We start from the raw sequence: 19,271 nt of genomic DNA, 5'->3' as shown, positions 1-19,271 counted from the left end.
TCCTGCCCGCCAACAACCAGGGTCTGTTGGTGTTACAGTAGCACCTAAATGCTACCACGAGGCTGGTCCTCATTGTGCCAGGTGCTCTATCAACATATAACTAGCAATGCTAATTGCTTTCCCAGTGCTTTAGTCCTAGCCACAAATTTCTAGGAAGCTATAAATTCATCAAAGAATATCCTCGATGTCACTGGAACGCAGCCCGGGCAAAACAAAAATACTATTGGATTGAGGTAATACTTATTGTCTCCTGAGCTTGCTAGGAATGGAACACCCATTGAAGTCATGGGGAGTTTTGGCTGAGAAAGACACAGGATCAGATCTTTTCCTAAGAAAATAGCTCTCTCATGGCCCTCTCCTACGAATTTCCACCAGTATTGTACAGGTTGTAACAAAAGATCTATATGGAGGGGTTCTTCACAGGGGTGTTCCACTAATAAAAGATAGGTCCTTTTGGAACTAGTCCACTCTCAGTGGCTTCAGTCCGCTCCCACTGAAGCCAATGGTAACACTCAACAGGCGGAGACTTAGGCCAATGCCGAGTACTTTTCAAAAATCTCACCCCCAACACCATGTAACACACCGCCACCACAACATTCCAAATAAATTAACAATTAAATAAAACACCTACATCTTTGTAGCATTTAGATCATTGTAACTCTAGGCCCTGAAACTCTAGGCCCTGATTCAGTAAGGTACTTAACGATGTGCTTAACTTTAAGTAAGCCTGTGTGTAGCCCAATTCACTTCAAATGCCTACCGTTAGGCAGGTCCCTAAGTACCTTGCTGAATTGAGCCCTAAATGCAGAAAACAAGGAAATTTAGAGCGAGGCCTGTTTTCCAACATACAGTTAAAACAGGACAACCCTTTGACTAGTATCCTGATATTTCCCACTGGGTATTAATAGTGGAGGGCAGCCTTAGCTTTTTTTTTCTTTTTGCTCATCTTATTTAGCAGGTGCTGTTTTTCTGTAGTCCACTTGGCCAAATTTTAATTAAAGCTGCAATTTTTTTCCATACAGTATTTCATACTCTCTGCGACAGGTACTAAGGCAATGAAAAGATAAATAAATAAATTATTTTTTAGGGATTTATTTTATTTCAAAATATATTGATAGGTTTCGATGTCCATTTTAGATACGACCATGATGAGATGGAATGTTGAGGGGCAAGGGTCCATATAAAGGCAGATAGACAGATGTCAAAAGAGATAATGGAAGCTAAGCAGCTACAATATCTGAAACCATATGGCGAAATGGTGCCACTTGCATGATTATTTATTTTTAATTTTATACATATATATGTTGTTCGGTGGAGTTATGCTGCCTTTTTTCTGAATCTCTCTAAAATGGATATATAATTGAAAATTACAGAGTATCCTCCCAGCTTCAAAAGACTTGGATGATTGACATTTCTTCTCTTGAGGCTGTTGTTAAAGCTTTTGGGCTCCCTCTAAACTCTTTCTTTCTTTCTTTTTTTTTTTTTTTTTTTTTTTTTTTTAAAGAAAACGGAGTCTTACTTAACAAACGGAGGGGAAAAGGCAGAAGGGTAAGCAGAGATATCTGTCCAGTGCAGAGTTTAAAGCAGTCTGTTGACAGTGTTTGAAAAATACCTTCCATAAAAGGCTTGTACAGTTTGCCTAGGAAAAAATGAAAACATCTCCAATGGAAGAAAATGTCCTTTCTGTAATCCATAACATAATTACAAACTCTCATTTGAATAGACCTGTAATCATTAATCCTACTGCATATGCCTTCCCTATATAGCCCACACATTGTTTTACTTTTACTAGCACTACCTCAGAAATCTACCATCCTGGAGACATATTCCTTCAATTTGAACTGCCTCCAGTTTCTAGGGTAGAAGGAAACTTTGAAAACGAGGCACTATGTAAACAAATGAGAGTCAAATTATAGAGGAAAAGGCAGTTCTTTATATTGAACAACAGAAAATATCTTCTTTTTATGTTCATTTTTAACCATTCTTTCATACCAATAGGAACACATACAGGAGAACACCAAACCCTGTCAACAAGACATCTTGTTAAAATGGATATGTTTTGTCAGTTTGTACATAGTAACAGCAGTTTATATACCAAGTGGAAAATTCTGGCTCCACTGAAATTAATGGGAGCTTTGCCACTGACATGAGTGAGCTCACCCCAGACATATAAACTCCATCTGACCATTAAAATCACTGGGACTTCTCACGGGAGTAACTCCTCACCAATGGAAGTCAGAGGTTCACAATCTGGCCCAGTCTAAAAAGAAAAGGAGTACTTGTGGCACCTTAGAGACTAACCAATTTATTTGAGCATAAGCTTTTGTGAGCTACAGCTCACTTCATCGGATGCATACTGTGGAAACTGCAGAACTTATATACACACAGAGACCATGAAACAATACCTCCTCCCACCACTCTCTCCTGCTGGTAATAGCTTATCTAAAGTGATCACTCTCCTTACAATGTGTATGATAATCAAGTTGGGCCATTTCCAGCACAAATCCAGGTTTTCTCACCCTCCGCCCCCCACCCCCACCCCACAAACTCACTCTCCTGCTGGTAATAGCCCATTCAAAGTGACCACTCTCTTTACAATGTGTATGATAATCAACCCAGTCTAATAGCTCTTAATTGTGATAGAGACTACAAAAACAACAAACCAATTACACCTACAGCCAATTTGTTTAAGGAAGTCTTAATGCTTTGAGGCAGTTTAGCGGCTCTGGGATTTGTGTTCTGAACATTACATTCACAGCCTGGACTGAGAGTAGGGACTGAATTGTGAAAAGCACACAGTCATGTTCTGAGAGACAACTCCTTAACTAGTGTCAACTGTCACAGCTTCAGGGATTTAAAAAAAATGGAGCTAGGATGGTTTAGTCCAGCTGAGTATCTGCCCCTGAATGTATTACAGGTAAGAAATAATCTTTATTCCTGTTGAGTGCATTTATTTTATTCTGAGAGAATTATAGCTAGAAGCTACGTGGAGCTGTGTTCATTTGGAAGAGTTACTTTCCCTGAAATGAGAGTTAGAAGAGATATTTCAGGTACTTTTAATTTTACAGGACACTCCATGGCTAGGTGGAAAACTGGAAGTGCCCACGCTCAAGGTTGGTTAGTGACTGCAGCCAGTTACTTCCAAGCAGGAGTAATGAGCACGGGCTCCTTCTCCCTGGGACATGAAAGCTGTGGAGAGGGTGGAAGAAACAACAGCGGGAGCGATAGGAAAAGAAAAGAAACAGTCAGTATAGAGAAGCTGTGAATGCCTTGGGAAAGGAAAGCACATTCACGATCCCAATTTTGAGCTATTTGATGAAGTGAAAAAAATTAATGCACATTCAGTATTTTACTAAATATAACAAATAATAACAGATCCAAATGTATGATTAATGTATTTTTATAGCAGTAAGGAAATTGCAAAACAGCATGTAGACATGGCAAAAATGATGTATGAATGCTGTCCCTTTGTTACACATATTGGCTGTCCCAGCTATGTATTGGCATAATGATGCCTTTTGCTTCTGTAAATAATTATCAGTAAATGCTTGACTCAACTCCTTCAATTCCACCTTGTCTTCTGAGGATGTTGCAAGTTTTTTTTCAAAAAGAAAATGCACAGAGCTGGTGGTCCCAGCTACATACTTGGAGGCAGCAGATTTTCAATAGCACAAATTAGAGTTAGGGATCCAATCCCAATGACTTTCAATGGGAGCTGGGAGCACAATTGCCCTTTGGTGCTTAGGAGATTGAGAGTTATGGTTCAGAGTGTTTCCTCGATTGTAACTCTTTTTGCATCTTGTTAATAAACGTGGAAGTTTTTGGCTGTTGTCTCTTTTTGGTAAGGTGCAAAACAACTCCTGTAAGCCACCTTTACTACATTCACAAGATATTTCTTCCAAGAGTTTCCAACTGGAAAATCATGCAAATGGGCCACAATCAGTCAGCAGCTATGTGCGCTCCAGGTTTTGAACACATTAAAGCATCATGAGGATACCTCTGATTACTATTAAATTCTGGAAGAAAACTGCTTTAGGGAGTCAGTGCAATTGTAAAACAAGTATTGTTGGAAACATGTTCTCAATTTCCTTGCTACCCTGAAGATCTGGATTAGCATGGGGTTAGCAAAAGTGGAACATTTAAAAAAAATGGTGAGTGAAGAAATAGCAAAAGGCACCTGGAATACATCATATAAGTGATCATGAAATATGCAGTGTTGTTGTAGCCATGTTGGTCCCTGGACTGACACTGCTTGTGAAGTCTGGCAGAAATATGAAAGTTACTAGTAATGTAGTAATATTCAACTGTGTTATGTCTGTAACACATTAAATCAGATTATGTGAATAAGATTCAGAAGTTGGCAACTGCTATCTCTACATACATAGGAATATAACCAAGTTTAATTAGCAGTAAGCAACTTTAACTAGCACTTAAACAGGTTTTTGTTTTTCAAGAGCAAAAATATTCACACACACTAGATAGCTGTTACTCCTTTTATGATTTAATTATTATTTTATTTCAGTCTATCAAAATCATTGCTCAATAGATTTATACTGGCGACAAAACAACAAATTCAGGGATTTCTGCCTTTAAACATGCTCTGTTATATATATATATGTGTTCAATAAAATCCACAATCAAGGCCACTAGAAAACAGCAGGTGAAAAATCACTGCTAGATTTTGTGATTTGTACTCTGCTCCCTATTTTCCTGAAATTTGAGCTGTATTAGAAATCTCAATGTTTAATATATTTTGATATCATAGCCAGTGTTAGGCCATCTCAATTACCCTGTGGAATACAGTATAAGAAGGGTCTGCTATCAGTGCTTGAATCTCACTAACTCTAGCGTCTGAAGTTGTAGCCCCCAGGGAGGCAGTTTGGGGTGTGAGCTGGCGAAGAAAGCACTTGGATAAGAGTTCAGAGCGTAAGGGCTTCACAAGGCCATAAAAAATATATTAAAATCTCAAAATGAGGGAGGTTCCTTAAGAAGGTGATATGTGTGAACGAGTCCTTTTAGAAACTTTGAAACAGTGGAATGAGAGAACACTGTAAGTCTGAGTGGGAGGGTAGCAACCTGAAATGAAAACTAAACACACCCTAACAGAGCTGACGTTGGGGCCCAACAGCTTGACCTGGGGGCTGTTATCCAGGATCTTGGTAATAGAAGCTTACAACAGGATGAGATCTTGTTGTGAAGACCAGATGGAAGAATCTCTTCCACTTTGATTTGCAGACTGATCGTCTAGAGAGGTTACTGTGCTGTTACAGGATCTTTTCGATCTATGTGGCTCTAATGCTGTCCGTTGTGCTCAGCCAGCCAACTTCCAGGTAATCAGAGTAAGGAAGTGGAGTCTGGGAGGAAAATTTAATATGGCAGACTGGGGAGAGAGATTGGTGGCTGTGTGGACAAATGCAATATGTCTGTGAGCTAATAATGTCTGGCCCAATAAGAGGCTGTAAGTGTCACTGTGGCCACATCCTGACTGATCTTCCTTATAACCCTTTGGGAGATGGGAAGAAAAGCACAGAGAAGCCAATGAAGCCAGGGGATGAGGAAAACATCTTGGAATGACCCTGGCCTTGATATCTGCTCTGGAGCAGAAGACAAGGCAAGATCTATCTCAGGGAGCCCCATCAGTGGAATAAAGGCTTAAGAATAGAGTGACCACTCATGGTTGGCTGAGTACTGTCTGCTGAGGCAATCCACCAGATCTTTGTTTGTTCTTGGTAAGTGAAGGGCCAAGGGAGTTATCCTGTGAAGCTGGTAGCATGTGCACTGCTTGATTGCTTCCTGACACAGGGAGATAAGCAGGCATCCTCCTGCCCATTGATGTAATACATTGTGGAGGTGTTTCTGTCAGGATATGTACTGTGGTTCCTTTCAGGAACAGTACTGGAGATACAGGTGCTAGAGGTATTGGTACTGGGGCCAGGTTGGCGTCAATAGTTATTAACAAGTCTGCTGTGGTATTGTTCAGGACTGTCGTACTGGTTGGTCTGGCACTGAAGGTGCCAGTGAGGAGTCATTGCCAGTATTGAGCTTCATGGCATAGGGCACTTAATTCTACATGGATACAACAGAGAGTCAGCCCCGCTGGCCTGTCCAGGGTGATCAGGCATGTGGGCTTGTGAGTTAGAAATGTTGGAAGGCCTAATGACTAATTTCTTTGATTTCTCCCATTCCAGAAAGAGGATCGGTGCCATGAGTTATCCCTTGAGCAGAGCTCATATCTGCCCTGCCTAGTGGAGGCGGTACCAGGTTTTGGCGCTGATTGCCAAATCTGGTTTGGAAGACTGAGGACAACTGAGTGAAGAGGATGCGGATCCTTTCTTGGTACCAGCAATGGAAGCCATCCAGGTAGAGTCTCTACTTACAGGAGTGCTAACACAGCGGGATCTCTGGGAGGAGAGTCCCTTTTTTAAACTAGAGGTTGCAAGCCTGAAAAATGGGAAGGTTAGTGGAGTTTTCAAGGAGGATGGGAAGGAAGAGAAAGGTCAGAAGAGAGATCAGAAAGTCAGAGACTAAGGTGAACATGATGGGGGTGCCAGCAGAGATTGAAGAAGAGGAAAATTCTTGATGATGTTAGTTTTCTTTTGAAAAAAAATGGCAACCTCCTGGGCAGACAAAGTGAGACTGAGGGAGCCTACTAAAACATTTACTGATGTTTATTTACAGAAACAAAAACATCTTTATACCAATAGGCTGAGCCAAATAGTTTTGATCTCATACTAAACTTTCTCAGAGTTCATGGGGCTCTTTAGATCCAGGGCTTTAGTTTGGCTCACATAAAGAAGCCAACTGCAAAGTTTGGATCCAGATCACTACAGGTTTGAGCCCATCTCTGCTTATTACAGAAGAGGATAAATATCTGCCAAAGGTAGTGTATTAAGTCAGAGTCCTTTGGCATCCCCAAAAACTCCCTTTTGGCACGGTGGTACACTCCAAAAATCAAACTGAATGTGTTATAGAGGAAAGGAAAAAGGAAAATAACTGAATGAAAAAAATGATCACGGCCATAAACCTTGTTAAAAAATTAGGCCATAAACTTTCATTTGCAAGGATTTCTGTACGAGTCTCTAATGACAAATATCCCTTTATAGAAGCCTCCTTGACATAAGCATTTTTATGGAAAATGGATCAGAGACCAGATCCCACATCTAACACATGCGTAAGGAAGACCAAGCATACTGCCAGAGCACATGCTTTGTGTTAGAAACCGGACTACAGTGCAATAATTGGAAACATATTGTATACTTAGTGCAAAATAGAGTATATAGTAATTTTTTAAAAGGCTTGGTTAGAGAGAAGCGGATATTCTTCCAGTTCCAAAAGAGTCATGTGTAAGCAGTTACCTGTCAGGCTATATAGACTAATATTTACTTTTAAGTCAAAAGAAAATTTTCCAATGAAGCATCATTTCATATAGAATTCAAAATTTCACCATATTCATAAGACATAATGTTAATGACATGATACAAATATCCATACAATATTTTCTTGCCATAAGAAAATCTTTATATTATTGTACTCTTTTCTTTCCATTCATCCATGAAAACTTTCCCTGCATCTGCACATTCCTCCCAGCTGGAAGATAAGATCTAACCTGTACCAATGCAATAATTATGTCTGCTTGTAAGGATTTATACACAGACACTTTTCTCAAGAGCCTATAAACTTCAGTCTTTGCAAAGAGTTTCCTTCACCTAGGTACAGTATTTAAAAAACAAACAAACAAAACCAACCAACATTCAGATTTCAACACATTAAACTGAATATTTCTAGGGTTTAAGACAGTTTCTTTCTATGTTAATTTTAACAAAACAACAACCATATTACAAACCTGAGCTTCTATTACTTTATGTCATACTGATATACCTAGAATTGTGTTTTCAATGTTTACTATGAAACACCCCCAACCTTTGAAACTAAAGTCCAGTCTCAGACCAAGTTCACCAGCCCTGCATTTTGAGACATAATAAGAGTTGGTGTTTTTAGATTAGTTTGATCTTATTTTTCATAATCAGCAGCAAAAATAAATTAATAATTACAAAGGTAATGCAGCTTATTTGCAAAAAAAATAGGCCTAATGGTTGTCCAGCTAGCAAGGCATCCGCTGTACCCCTGCAACGGCAATGCACATCACAGCTAATAATATGGGAAGAGAAGCATGCTCAAAAAAGCCACTCTGTTCCCAACGCACAAAGGAGGGGGTGGAACCTTGGCCTGTCCGCTAACACCATTGTGCTGGCTTTCTGGGAAACAGAATATTGTGCTGCAGACAGACTCAGAGCAGTTTACTCCCTCCCCGGAGCAGCAAGGGAGCCAGGAGGAGGACTGTGACTCTCTGAGTCACAGCATCACTCCTGATTGCTCCAGAGGTAGCACCAAAATGCAGATCCTTTGGATCCAATGGATAAATGAATCTGAGTTCATTCAGAGTTTTGAAGATGAAGGTAAAGACCCTGAAATGAAGCCCAAATCTGATCAGCACTAATGCAGAGTGCAGACAATTAGTTTTAAAGGCTGTCCTCTCTCCAGACCACTGTGAACATGGAACAAAAAGGAGCTGAAATGGAAAAAGTTTTGAGAAAATTCTGACTTCCTACACATAGAGGGGGAATTTAGCTAATGGGGTCATCTCCTGGGCCCAAGACACTTCCTTTGTCAATGCCAAGTAACTACTTGCCAGGAGCTGCCTATATGACTGTAAGCGAGGTACAACATACGTGGGTCATATTACTTATCCTTCCAGAGGGAACACCAAAAAGTTGTTTTTTAAAAAAATAATAATATATTTTATTCCGTAAGGGTTAGGAAAGGCTTTTCACTGCAGGGAAAGCAAGGAGATAGAGGGAAAATTCTTCCTCAGATGAATCTAAGTCCCTAGCAAGTTGGTTTACTTGGAGAAAGGAATAATGATGAAAATATAGAAGTTTGCATGTACACACACCTCACTCATTCTAATGCTGCCTTCCTCATCCATTTTTTGTTCTTGTAGCTTTCCCATTTTTTGCTTTGTTTGTATAACATTGTGCTGCAGTTGCTATACTCTGCAACCAAGCTCTCTCAATATCAAAAAGAACAGAAATAACATAGTTTTCAGAGTAGCAGCCGTGTTAGTCTGTATCCGCAAAAAGAAAAGGAGGACTTGTGGCACCTTAGAGACTAACAAATTTATTTGACAATAAGCTTTCGTGAGCTATAGCTCAGATAAATTGGTTAGTCTCTAAGGTGCCACAAGTACTCCTTTTCTTTTTGAGAAATAACATACTCTCTCTCTAATCAAGATCAGATCTAACTCACAAGCAGTACTGTTTCTGCAAGATTTTGGAACAACCTGAGATACTGAAGCATGTTACAATGCCATCATCCTTTACTAGGCAGACTGAGTTGGCTTTGCTTTACAATGCCATACGCCAGGAGCTCAGGGAGGAAAACTGAACAGGCTTACTGAATTTAGTCTTTTCCAAAACCTTTAATGCCTTGTGCTACATGTATTTGCTGATAGCACTTCATTCTGAGTTAGGTAAAATATGATGGTAGACTAGAAGATTGCCCAATGTGCAGCGCCTGACAACTAAACAGCTGTTTGATCACCGTTTCTGAATCTCACTGCTATGCTTATGCCACTTGGCAGTCTAAGCTTTTTGGTGAATGATCTGTATTAACAGTCAACCTTAAAACTTCAGATCAATTTCCTGCCTCAGAGCCTTTGTACTAAAAATGTTAGGAAGAGAACATAAGATCTATAGGTGCGTTAATCATGATTATGTTCAGAAGCACAAGGTTAGAAAGGCAGATGCCTTTGTCCTCTGTTCCACACACTGGGATCTGACTGTCTGTTTTGTTAAAATTTTCTGTCCTTTGAAATCGTATTTGGTAGTAAATCAAAGTAATCTGAGTAAAAGCCTCTGAGGCTACTTATTTTGGATACGTACATCCGGCTGGGGAAATGTATTGATTTTGTAGCAGATAGCTACAGTCTCACTGGAACCTTCAAAGGTGCAGTTGCCAGACTCCAGAATGAACTGAATATTAGAAAGAGAAAACATGTTGGCATCACTGCTTTATCCACAACTCAAAGATACAAATATCATGGGCCAAATTCTGCTTTCAGAAACACCACAGTAAATCCAGAGTAATTATTCTAGAGTACACCAGTATGATGTACCAAAATTCCACCCCATGCTTCTCATCTAAGATGACAGAGTGCTGGCAGGACGTTCTCATAAGCAAAGTGTTGGAAGTCAGTCTTCGTCCACGTTCTTCCCAGATGCCATGTGATGACACTACTCCTGTTAAAAAACAAAATGTTTTCCTGAATCATCAGTGTACAAAAGAGGTGCATTAAACTTTGAGATGCAGACTGACACGGGACCAGCAGTAAACAGCATGCTCACACCTGCACCATTATTGGGTGAAAATGAATACATATACTCTATAAACGGCTGTAAGGATCCACGGGTCTAGAATGTGTAGTTGTGGGGTCCTTGGATGACTGATACTTCCACATCACCACTGGGGAGCCAGCTAAAGGAGCATCCAACAAATACTGGAGGGTTATACACCTCAGGAAGTACTGCCCAAAAACACCAGAGTGACACAGAACCCTGTGAACACCTGTTTGGTCCTCACCAACTATTTAAACCAAGAAGTTGCCCCAGAGAGCTGTCTGAGCAACAGTGCAGACTCCAGCTTGCTGCTGCTACCAACCCTGTCGTTTGCCTTGTCTTGATCCTGATTCCTGCCATTGATCCTGGCCCCGCTTGACCTTGATACGTATCTCCTGACTTGGCTTGGTAACTAGTCTTGACTCCTGCCTTCGATCCCTGTCCAGGGGACACTACTGTTCCAACTGCCTATGCCCCAGCCATTACAATGCCATTTCCATGATCATTGGTCAGGTAGCTGCCAAATGTCTCTTCTCATATTCCATCTTCACAGGTGACCTTGATATACACATAGCCTGCTACATGTAAAGGAAGGTAGCTAGAGAACTGGTGGTAAAAACATTATGCTGGGTGTAAATGACTGTGACATTAAGAGTGTTTGAAGTCTGACGCCATTGCTGTCCAAAATGCAACAAAGAGGTTCTTTATTTCCAGCATAGCATCTGGTGAACAAGACTTAACAGATCTCTTCTGAATGGTAGATGTCATGCTGCCTCCCACAAGTAGCACAGCTGAGCATTTGCTGGGAGTTGTTATTCTGTTCTGCAGATAAAATCGCCTGGATTTGGAGCAAGATGCAGTTGAGACGACAGCACACCCTCGTGCAGGAACTGTTGGACTCACTCTTGTATGGTTCCATTTTCTTCTCTGTGAGGGCAGACCAGATGGAGAGCTCATTTAAATCAAGATTGGATTTTTTTCTAAAATAGATGCTCTAAGGATTATTTTCAGGAAGTTCTATGACCTGTGCTGTACAGGAGGTCAGACTAGATGATCGCAATGGTCCTTTCTGGCCTTGGGATCTATGAAGCTATGTGCCCCATAGCTCTCTTCTCTGAAGTACTGCAGAGTTCCATTTTGTCACTCCTCCAACATGTATGTGATGCTTTTAAGGGGGGGATGATAATGAGGTAGCGTGGACTAAGGCAATTCCAGTATCTGGAGCAAACTCAGGGCTAGGCTCTTTGGCTGCTAAGGACACGAGCCTTACACAGTGCAAAACGGCCTTAAAACAGCTGGTGATTCCTCACAGAAAATTCCCCATGTATGGGGAATCTTCACTGATGCAGGGCTGCCGGAGATAGTGTAGCCACCTCCTATACCAGCCGCTCCCCCTCAGTGCAAGAGGGAGGTGGGAGCATGATGGTGCTCAGCTCCATTATACCTGATTCTCCCCTAGTGTAAGAGGCCTTATACCAGCAGCATAATTTAGAGGACAACTCCACTTGGACAGCACTGAACAGGGAGCCACAACTAGGCTGCACCCATGGCTGTGCTCAGACATAGCGGAGAATAAAGACTTCTGTCTCTGCTTTACTGGATCTGGTTGGTGTGGTTGACCAGTTTATCCAGTGACATGCTGGGACTGGGATTTTGATGAGAGTGAACAGCCCTCTGGATTTGGATGGATTATGCTGGTAGGCTGGGGGAAATAGCCAGAAGAAATATCTGTGGTGATACCAGCTCCCTCAGTTAAGGTACCTTGCCAACTTTTCTTTCTCCAGATTTATAACTTGGCCTTTCATTGGATGAGGGAGCTGTTTCTGAAGGTCAAGATAGACGTATGGGCCAAACGGTGTTTTAATAATCTGAACATGGCCTTTTCTTTTGAAATTAACACTTAACACAGTGGCTTCACACTACTGTCATCTTGAGATCGGATTGCTGCAAAGGACTATGTGGTGCTCCTCCTTATATCAGTTGGAAATTTCAGCTGGTGAATACGGTGGTGGCCTCTCTGTTGAGTGGTGGTTCTTGCATGGAGCATGTAACACTTGTGCTTCATCACTTTCACTTCCCCTTCATTTGGGAGAGTCTATTTAAGATGCTAGTTCTGATCTATCAAACCATAAATGGTTTGGGGTGCTGGGTACTTCAAAGACTACCTCTCTGTCCATGTGGGATACTAAACAGCTGATTAAGGGCTTTATCAGTGAGGAATCCTTCAACTTTGCAATTTGCTTCTTAAACTGGTACACCGGAGCCTGAATTTGTTGACCTTCAGGTCATGTCACAATGTCTATCTGTTTTCCAATGCTTTTCCTGAGGGGGAGGGCTAAGTGGTTGATGGATACTGTCAGTTATGTGGGATCTGAGAGGGGTTTTACTCTTTGAGGTCTACAATATAGATGAAAAGCATTATATAAATGCAAAGTATTGTTATTATTACTCTATACATTCTTAATAGTCTCTCTTTTTCAAACCTTTATGAAGTAGGTTTTTGAGAATGGCGGAGCTAGTTGTGTCTTCTGATGCCCTTCATAGTATTGACCCCACATTCACTATCCTTTCTTTGAAAAATGTTTTACTCAGTTTGCTTTTCTTTTTCCTGATGTTTCCAATTTTTGTTTGTGCATCCCCCGCGTCCAGACTTTTCACCATAGTTCAAAGAACTTTGTCTATTTAGCATCTTGAAAATTCACTCAAAGCCCCGTTAATCTTTTTCTTAGAGCAAAGAGAATTGCAATTTTCCATTCCCCATAAATTAAACATCCTTTCCATGGGGGTCAATCCTGCTACATTTTGCCTCTGCAGGAGGTGGGGAAATTACTTACATGAGTTCTTCCCAAAAGTAACTCCACATCTCCAGATACACAGCACAACTTGCCTTATCTTCCCAAGGCAGCATGACCTTTTCTCTTACAGGTCTGCCTGCTGTGCAGCTAGCATCTGCAGCCAGAAGGTCACCTACATTCTTTGCTGGACCTTGTATTTTATTATTCTTGTTGCCAGTTTTTGTACTACTTGTATCTACTTAGTTTCCCTTCTGTGGTACTGAATGCTGTCCACAATTGGGCATACTTGTTTAAATGTACTTTAACAGGTCATTTATGAAGTGCTAGGATTATTTTTTAAGGGTTTGTGTTCTATGCCTCTGCTTACTCTGGTTTGTCATTTTGACACTAACCCGACATTGTGCTGTTAACAGCTTCTCTGTTTTTGCTGAATTTTTGCAGTGATTTTGGCAGGGAGAAATGTTCATTAATTTCCCCCCCAGCTATTCATAGTCTGTTACTGCCTGGATGAACACTAGCATTACTAAACAATAACACAGCTCTAGCAGGCAACGGTTTTAATCTCAGAGAATTTCAGTTTTATGGCACAAAACCCAAAAAACAATCACTTTCTTAAAATGTCTGAAGTTATCCATGTACTGGGATGCACTCTATACAACACAGATGTGGTATTTGTTTTGATGTGCTTGAAGCAACATGGTTTCAAAGATTTGCCAACCACCAATAATTTAAGCATATGAAACCCACATGCCAGCACAGTGAGATTTTTTTTTCCTCCTCACCCAGAGGCAATTTTCTCAGTAGTTGTAGCCAGTGTTTCTTTTGGGATGCTTTCCAAAAGATTCTCTCTCACTGGTATTGTAAATTTACTCTGGCTGGTGTCCCTTATTAAATTAACCAACCACTGTCTAAATGGATCTATTGATTCCATAGCAGATGATTATCTCATCAGCAAAGAGATCTATCAAAACACGTCAGTTTCTGATTCTGCTCAACCAAACCACACCAGCCAAAAATGGAACCTCACCATATAAACCAAGGTGAAACAGATGCAGCTTTTACGTTAAAATCATCCCTGCTTTGAACAGCTGACAGGTTTTACACTACAGGACAATATGCTGACAATAGCTTTGTTCAAGGCTTCATCACAGCAGCGTTTCAGTTTCCTTTATTCTTATTTGGACCATACAGAACTCAGCCATCCCAGCCAAGTACCTTTGTTTTTGTTCTCTTTAGGCACAATCATACGGGCGTCAGGAAGAATTTTTTATTTTTATATTATATTGTACAATGAGCTAGCTCCATGGTGGGGATGTAGTGTTTCATCATCTTCTGAGGCATCACCTTTTAGATTATATGGATCAGTTGGTCTCATCCAGTGTTTGACAATTCTGTGTTCTGATGTCAACTTTGAACCAAATCCAAAGCAATGCCTTATTAATATTACGGTATGTCTTTCCTTCATCTCTGCAACCACTTTTTAAATCTGGTTACATTTGCCTTAACTATGGAATTTTGATCCTGATGAAAGTAGTTGATAAATGATTCTGTACAGTACATCACTCTGATTTTAAGCTTTCCTTTGGTTACTTTTTTGGTCAAGGATTGATATGGGCCCATTACAACAGCATTTATTAGACAAATAATATTCTCCCCTCAAGAAAAATTGCAGTATATAGTTACGAGTGTTTTAGCAAAAGGAGCTTATGTGATTCTAGGGTAAGCATCCATAGGTGCCTCAGATAGCTATCCACAAACATGCAGAGAGGAACGGAAGGAATTTTAAATACAGAAAATGGTGAAAATCTCCTAGATTTAAAAACATTCTTAAGCAGTCCAAGTTCCAGCTGAAGAATAGTTGGCACCATGATTCATAAGAAGTTGAGAAAATAGGCTGGTTTTAAGAACTTTTCTATTTACTTTTTATTTCATATAGTTCATGAATATTATAGCTGCTAAAGTACATAGAGCTAAATCCAGCAGGCAGCTGAATACTGTTGAAGGAGGTGTATAGAGGCAAAGCGCTAAGCCCTGGCAACCCAGCTTTTGCTCAGCAGCCTTAGAGAGAGAATTCTGGGTAAAGAGAAAAAATATGAACTGTGCTCAAATTCAGATAAGCTTTGACTTTCCAAAGGTGTTTTGCACCCGAGTCACACAGGCACTTTGGAAAATTCCACTGTACGTCCACACTGAAGGAACATGGGAGTAGGAGGAAGGGAGTGTGTTGAGGGACCCAGGGTATAGCCAAGTACTAATAGTCTAAGTGCAATCCTGTACATGGAAATGATAGCCCTGATCCAGCAAGAAGCCTGTGTCTAATTCTAAGTATATGAACAGTCCCACCGAATCTAGATAAGGGCTTATGTGCACAGCGAGCATTTTCACCATTTCAGGATGACCAGCTGGAGATCTTCTCCAGTTGAGTGTATGGAAAAGCTGACCTTAGAGGGACCGAGAGCAGAAGCTGTCATTTGCGCCAATCATGTAGATAGAAATGCTTGCTACAGCTCCCAAAAAGTCAGCAGCTCAGTGCCCCTTGATATATGCCAGGCAGATGTTCTTGCTGGATCATTAACCACACAGTGCCTGAGTCCCCAGCATATTTCATCTTACTGGATCATGAATAACAAAACACCATGCTTAGAATCCCTCCAGGTGGCTGTGTCTTGCTCACGTTCAACCCTCTTGTGTACCCATGCAGGCTCAAGCTTGTGTTCAGCAGGGCTTACCCTGAGAAAGCTGTTCGCTGGAGAGCAATCCTTTTGATGCCTTGGCCAAAAGCTATAGTTCCATCAGCTTAAAAAACAAAACAAAAAAGCCAACCAAGAGAGCCAGCTGGAACCAGGGGACAGGAGAATAAAAAAAGGTGACAACCATTAAATTAGTACTTTTAATAAGGTGGACTCCTCATGTAGTTTGTTAATTAACTAACTAAAGTTATGTTAAAAAAAACTTTTGATAACATAGGCAGAGAATTCGCATGCTTTTATTTTGAGATTATTATATTTTCCCCATGTAGTATAACAACTTTGTTCACTTCAGTTGCAGGTTTATAAGTATATACACTATGTAATCTTGGATGAAAAGGGGAGTCAATGAAGTCCATTTAAAAAAAAAAGAAAAATAGGCAAGAGCAATAAACTAAGAGAAAAAATAATCAAATCACCACATGCCAAGTACAGCCCCTAACAAGGTTTGTGGCTGCCATTCCCCTGATCACTTTGCTTGTATATCCCCTTTCTTCCACCCATTGTATTGTCTCATTAGACTGTAAGGGTATGTCTGTACTGCAATATAACACTCAGGGCTTGCCCATGACAGCTGACTGGGGCTTGCAAGGGTCGGGCTGTAGGGCTATAAAACTGCAGTGTGGACATTTGGGCTCGGGCTGGAGCCCGGGCTGTCACCCTTTCCCCGTGTGGGGTCCCAGAGCTTGGGCCCCAGCTCAAGCCTGAACAATTGCCAGAGACCCTGGGGTTTTTCCCCCACTTTCCTCTGCAGCATGGGGCACAGGACACTTACAAGTTTAAATTAGAGTAAAGGGTGGATTCTCTGTAACTTGAAGTCCTCAAATCGTGATTTTAAAGACATCAGTAACTCAGCCAGAGGTTATGGGTCTATTACAAGAGTGAGTGGATGAGGTTCTGTGGCCTGCTATAGGTGTTTCATTGCAGTGTAGACGTACCCTAAAGCCCAGATAGATCTTCAAAGTTTTTTAGGTGCCTAACCCCAATTGATTTCAAGATCTTTCGATAGGGAGTGTTTCTTTTTACAATTTTTTGCATTATCCTGATTGGGGCTTTTGGGCACAACTGTAATACAAACCAAATTATTTCATCTGTTCCAATATACCACATATTTAGTGGCTGGGATTTTCAATATTCTTCTCTCCGAATTCAAAAACCAATATCCCTATAATCATGTGAATTTTAAAAGTTCAGGAAGGAGGCAAGCAAGATGAAGGAATTCACTGGTGTGTCTTTGCTAAATATTATTATTATTAATAATACTGTGGAAGTGCTTGGAGGCATAGATCAGACAGGGCTCCATTGTACTTGGCACTACACAAACATATAGTAAGTCCCTGTCCAGATGATCTTAGTCTAAAAGACAACTTAAAAACTTGTGTGTGTGTAAGAAAGGCTATATTCTGCAGTCTGATGGGGAAAAAAAATGAAATAAGTGTATATTGGCATAGCAATGCTGGTAATGTGGGTAGCAGACCTGACTCCACTTGGTCACACAGCTATTAAGTTTCAGTAAACATTCATCTCTGAATCTCCCCCTGAGAAGAGACCTTGCTCATTTCAATCATAAATATGCATCCCCACCTATTATATCAGCAACCAATTCTCTCCCATCTTTGCACAGATAATTTACCATCATTTACAAAATACACACAGCCCTTTCAAACTGCTTTTTAACTTAGTCAGCCAGCCAATGGTTTAGATATTTATGAACTGTTGAAGTAGTTCTGGGATCAAGCTGTTACTGGTATATATTATTTTTTTTTAGATATGCTGACTATCAGATATTAATAAATGTAATATATATGCGCATGCATTAAGTGCCAAGAACATTAAGCACAATTATAACAGTGATATAGACTAAACTGGCCTATACCATAATTCTATTCACTTAAGTTAAGTATCCCATAACTCCTTGCATTTGCTGAAACAAGCATTTGCATAAGCAGATAGGAAACTTGTAAACATGAAGACTAATTTGGTCTATATCTTAGTACAAACTAGGGAGGTACCTTCATGGACCAGTACCTGGAAAGCTAGTATCCATAAGATAGATAAAAAAGGAACAGAACAACAAGTTAAGGAACTAGGACAAATGGATGGGTTGGATTTTAATGATGTGTAAACCTGTAAAATCATTGTTTAACTAATACCAGCTGAAATTGTAACTTTGGGGTGCATACCTTCTGCATAAGGCGAATCTAACATCGGTGCACAAGATGGCTTATTGGAGACTGGCATTGCCCAGAACCTTTGTCCTGTACTATAGTAATAAACCTGACTGACACTGGTTATTTGGTCTCAAGTATATTTCATAACAAACCAAAGTATCGTCAAGCAATTGGCACTACAGTTTATCAATAGATATGATATACGATGTGCAGGTTTATTTTCAAAGTGGGCCAAGTGACTTAAGCTGGATCTGCCTGAGCATTTAAAAAAAAAAAAAATCTTGATTCAGTGGACAGTCCCATGAGCCATACCCCTGGTCCTCCTTCTGGGAGGATTCAGTCCCAAGAGCCCTCCACAGACTTGGGTATGACTAATAAGCTGTTCTGAAAGTTTTCCCAATTGCTCAAACATTTGAAAAGGAGTACTTGTGGCACCTTAGAGACTAACCAGTTTATTTGAGCATAAGCTTTCATGAGCTACAGCTTACTTCATCGGATGCATACTGTGGAAAGTACAGAAGATCTTTTTATACACACAAAGCATGAAAAAATGGGTGTTTACCACTACAAAAGGTTTTCTCTCCCCCCACCCCACTCTCCTGCTGGTAATAGCTTTTCTAAAGTGACAGGTTTCAGAGTAACAGCCATGTTAAACACCGATTTTTTTCATGGTTTGTGTGTATAAAAAGATCTTCTATACTTTCCACAGTATGCATCCGATGAAGTAAGCTGTAGCTCACGAAAGCTTATGCTCAAATAAATTGGTTAGTCTCTAAGGTGCCACAAGTACTCCTTTTCTTTTTGCGAATACAGACTAACACGGCTGTTACTCTGAAACCTGTCAAACATTTGAGTTTGTCTGGAGTTCCCAGAAGGCGATTTTCACCCACACAACCTACAGAAGTTTTTCAAAGCACTTTACAGAAAATGGTTGAGAGAAATATAAAGCAAATATCTCAGACAGTGGTGAACCACTGCCAGTACACTTCACAAATAATTAGCTGGAAAAAACTAAAGGAAGACTACATATGAAGGCGTATATTTATCATCACTATGTTAACTGTCTCTTCATTGACTTGAATGAGTTTTGAATCAGGCCCTTAATCTGTAGTTTTCAGTTTACCCATTAAAATGAACTCAAACTGGTAAAATGCCAGATTACAA

At 40.4% G+C, this 19,271-nt stretch overlaps 1 protein-coding gene across 1 annotated transcript in view; it reads right to left on the bottom strand.

The window, feature by feature from the left end:
- COL24A1 (collagen type XXIV alpha 1 chain) overlaps window positions 1-19,271 on the bottom strand; it is a 242,407-nt gene that overhangs the window by 86,464 nt on the left and 136,672 nt on the right. The gene's annotated exons all lie outside the window — the stretch shown is intronic.

Source organism: Natator depressus, chromosome 8, assembly GCF_965152275.1.
Source record: "Natator depressus isolate rNatDep1 chromosome 8, rNatDep2.hap1, whole genome shotgun sequence".
Taxonomy (NCBI): domain Eukaryota; kingdom Metazoa; phylum Chordata; order Testudines; family Cheloniidae; genus Natator; species Natator depressus.
This window is presented reverse-complemented; position numbering and strand designations above follow the sequence as displayed.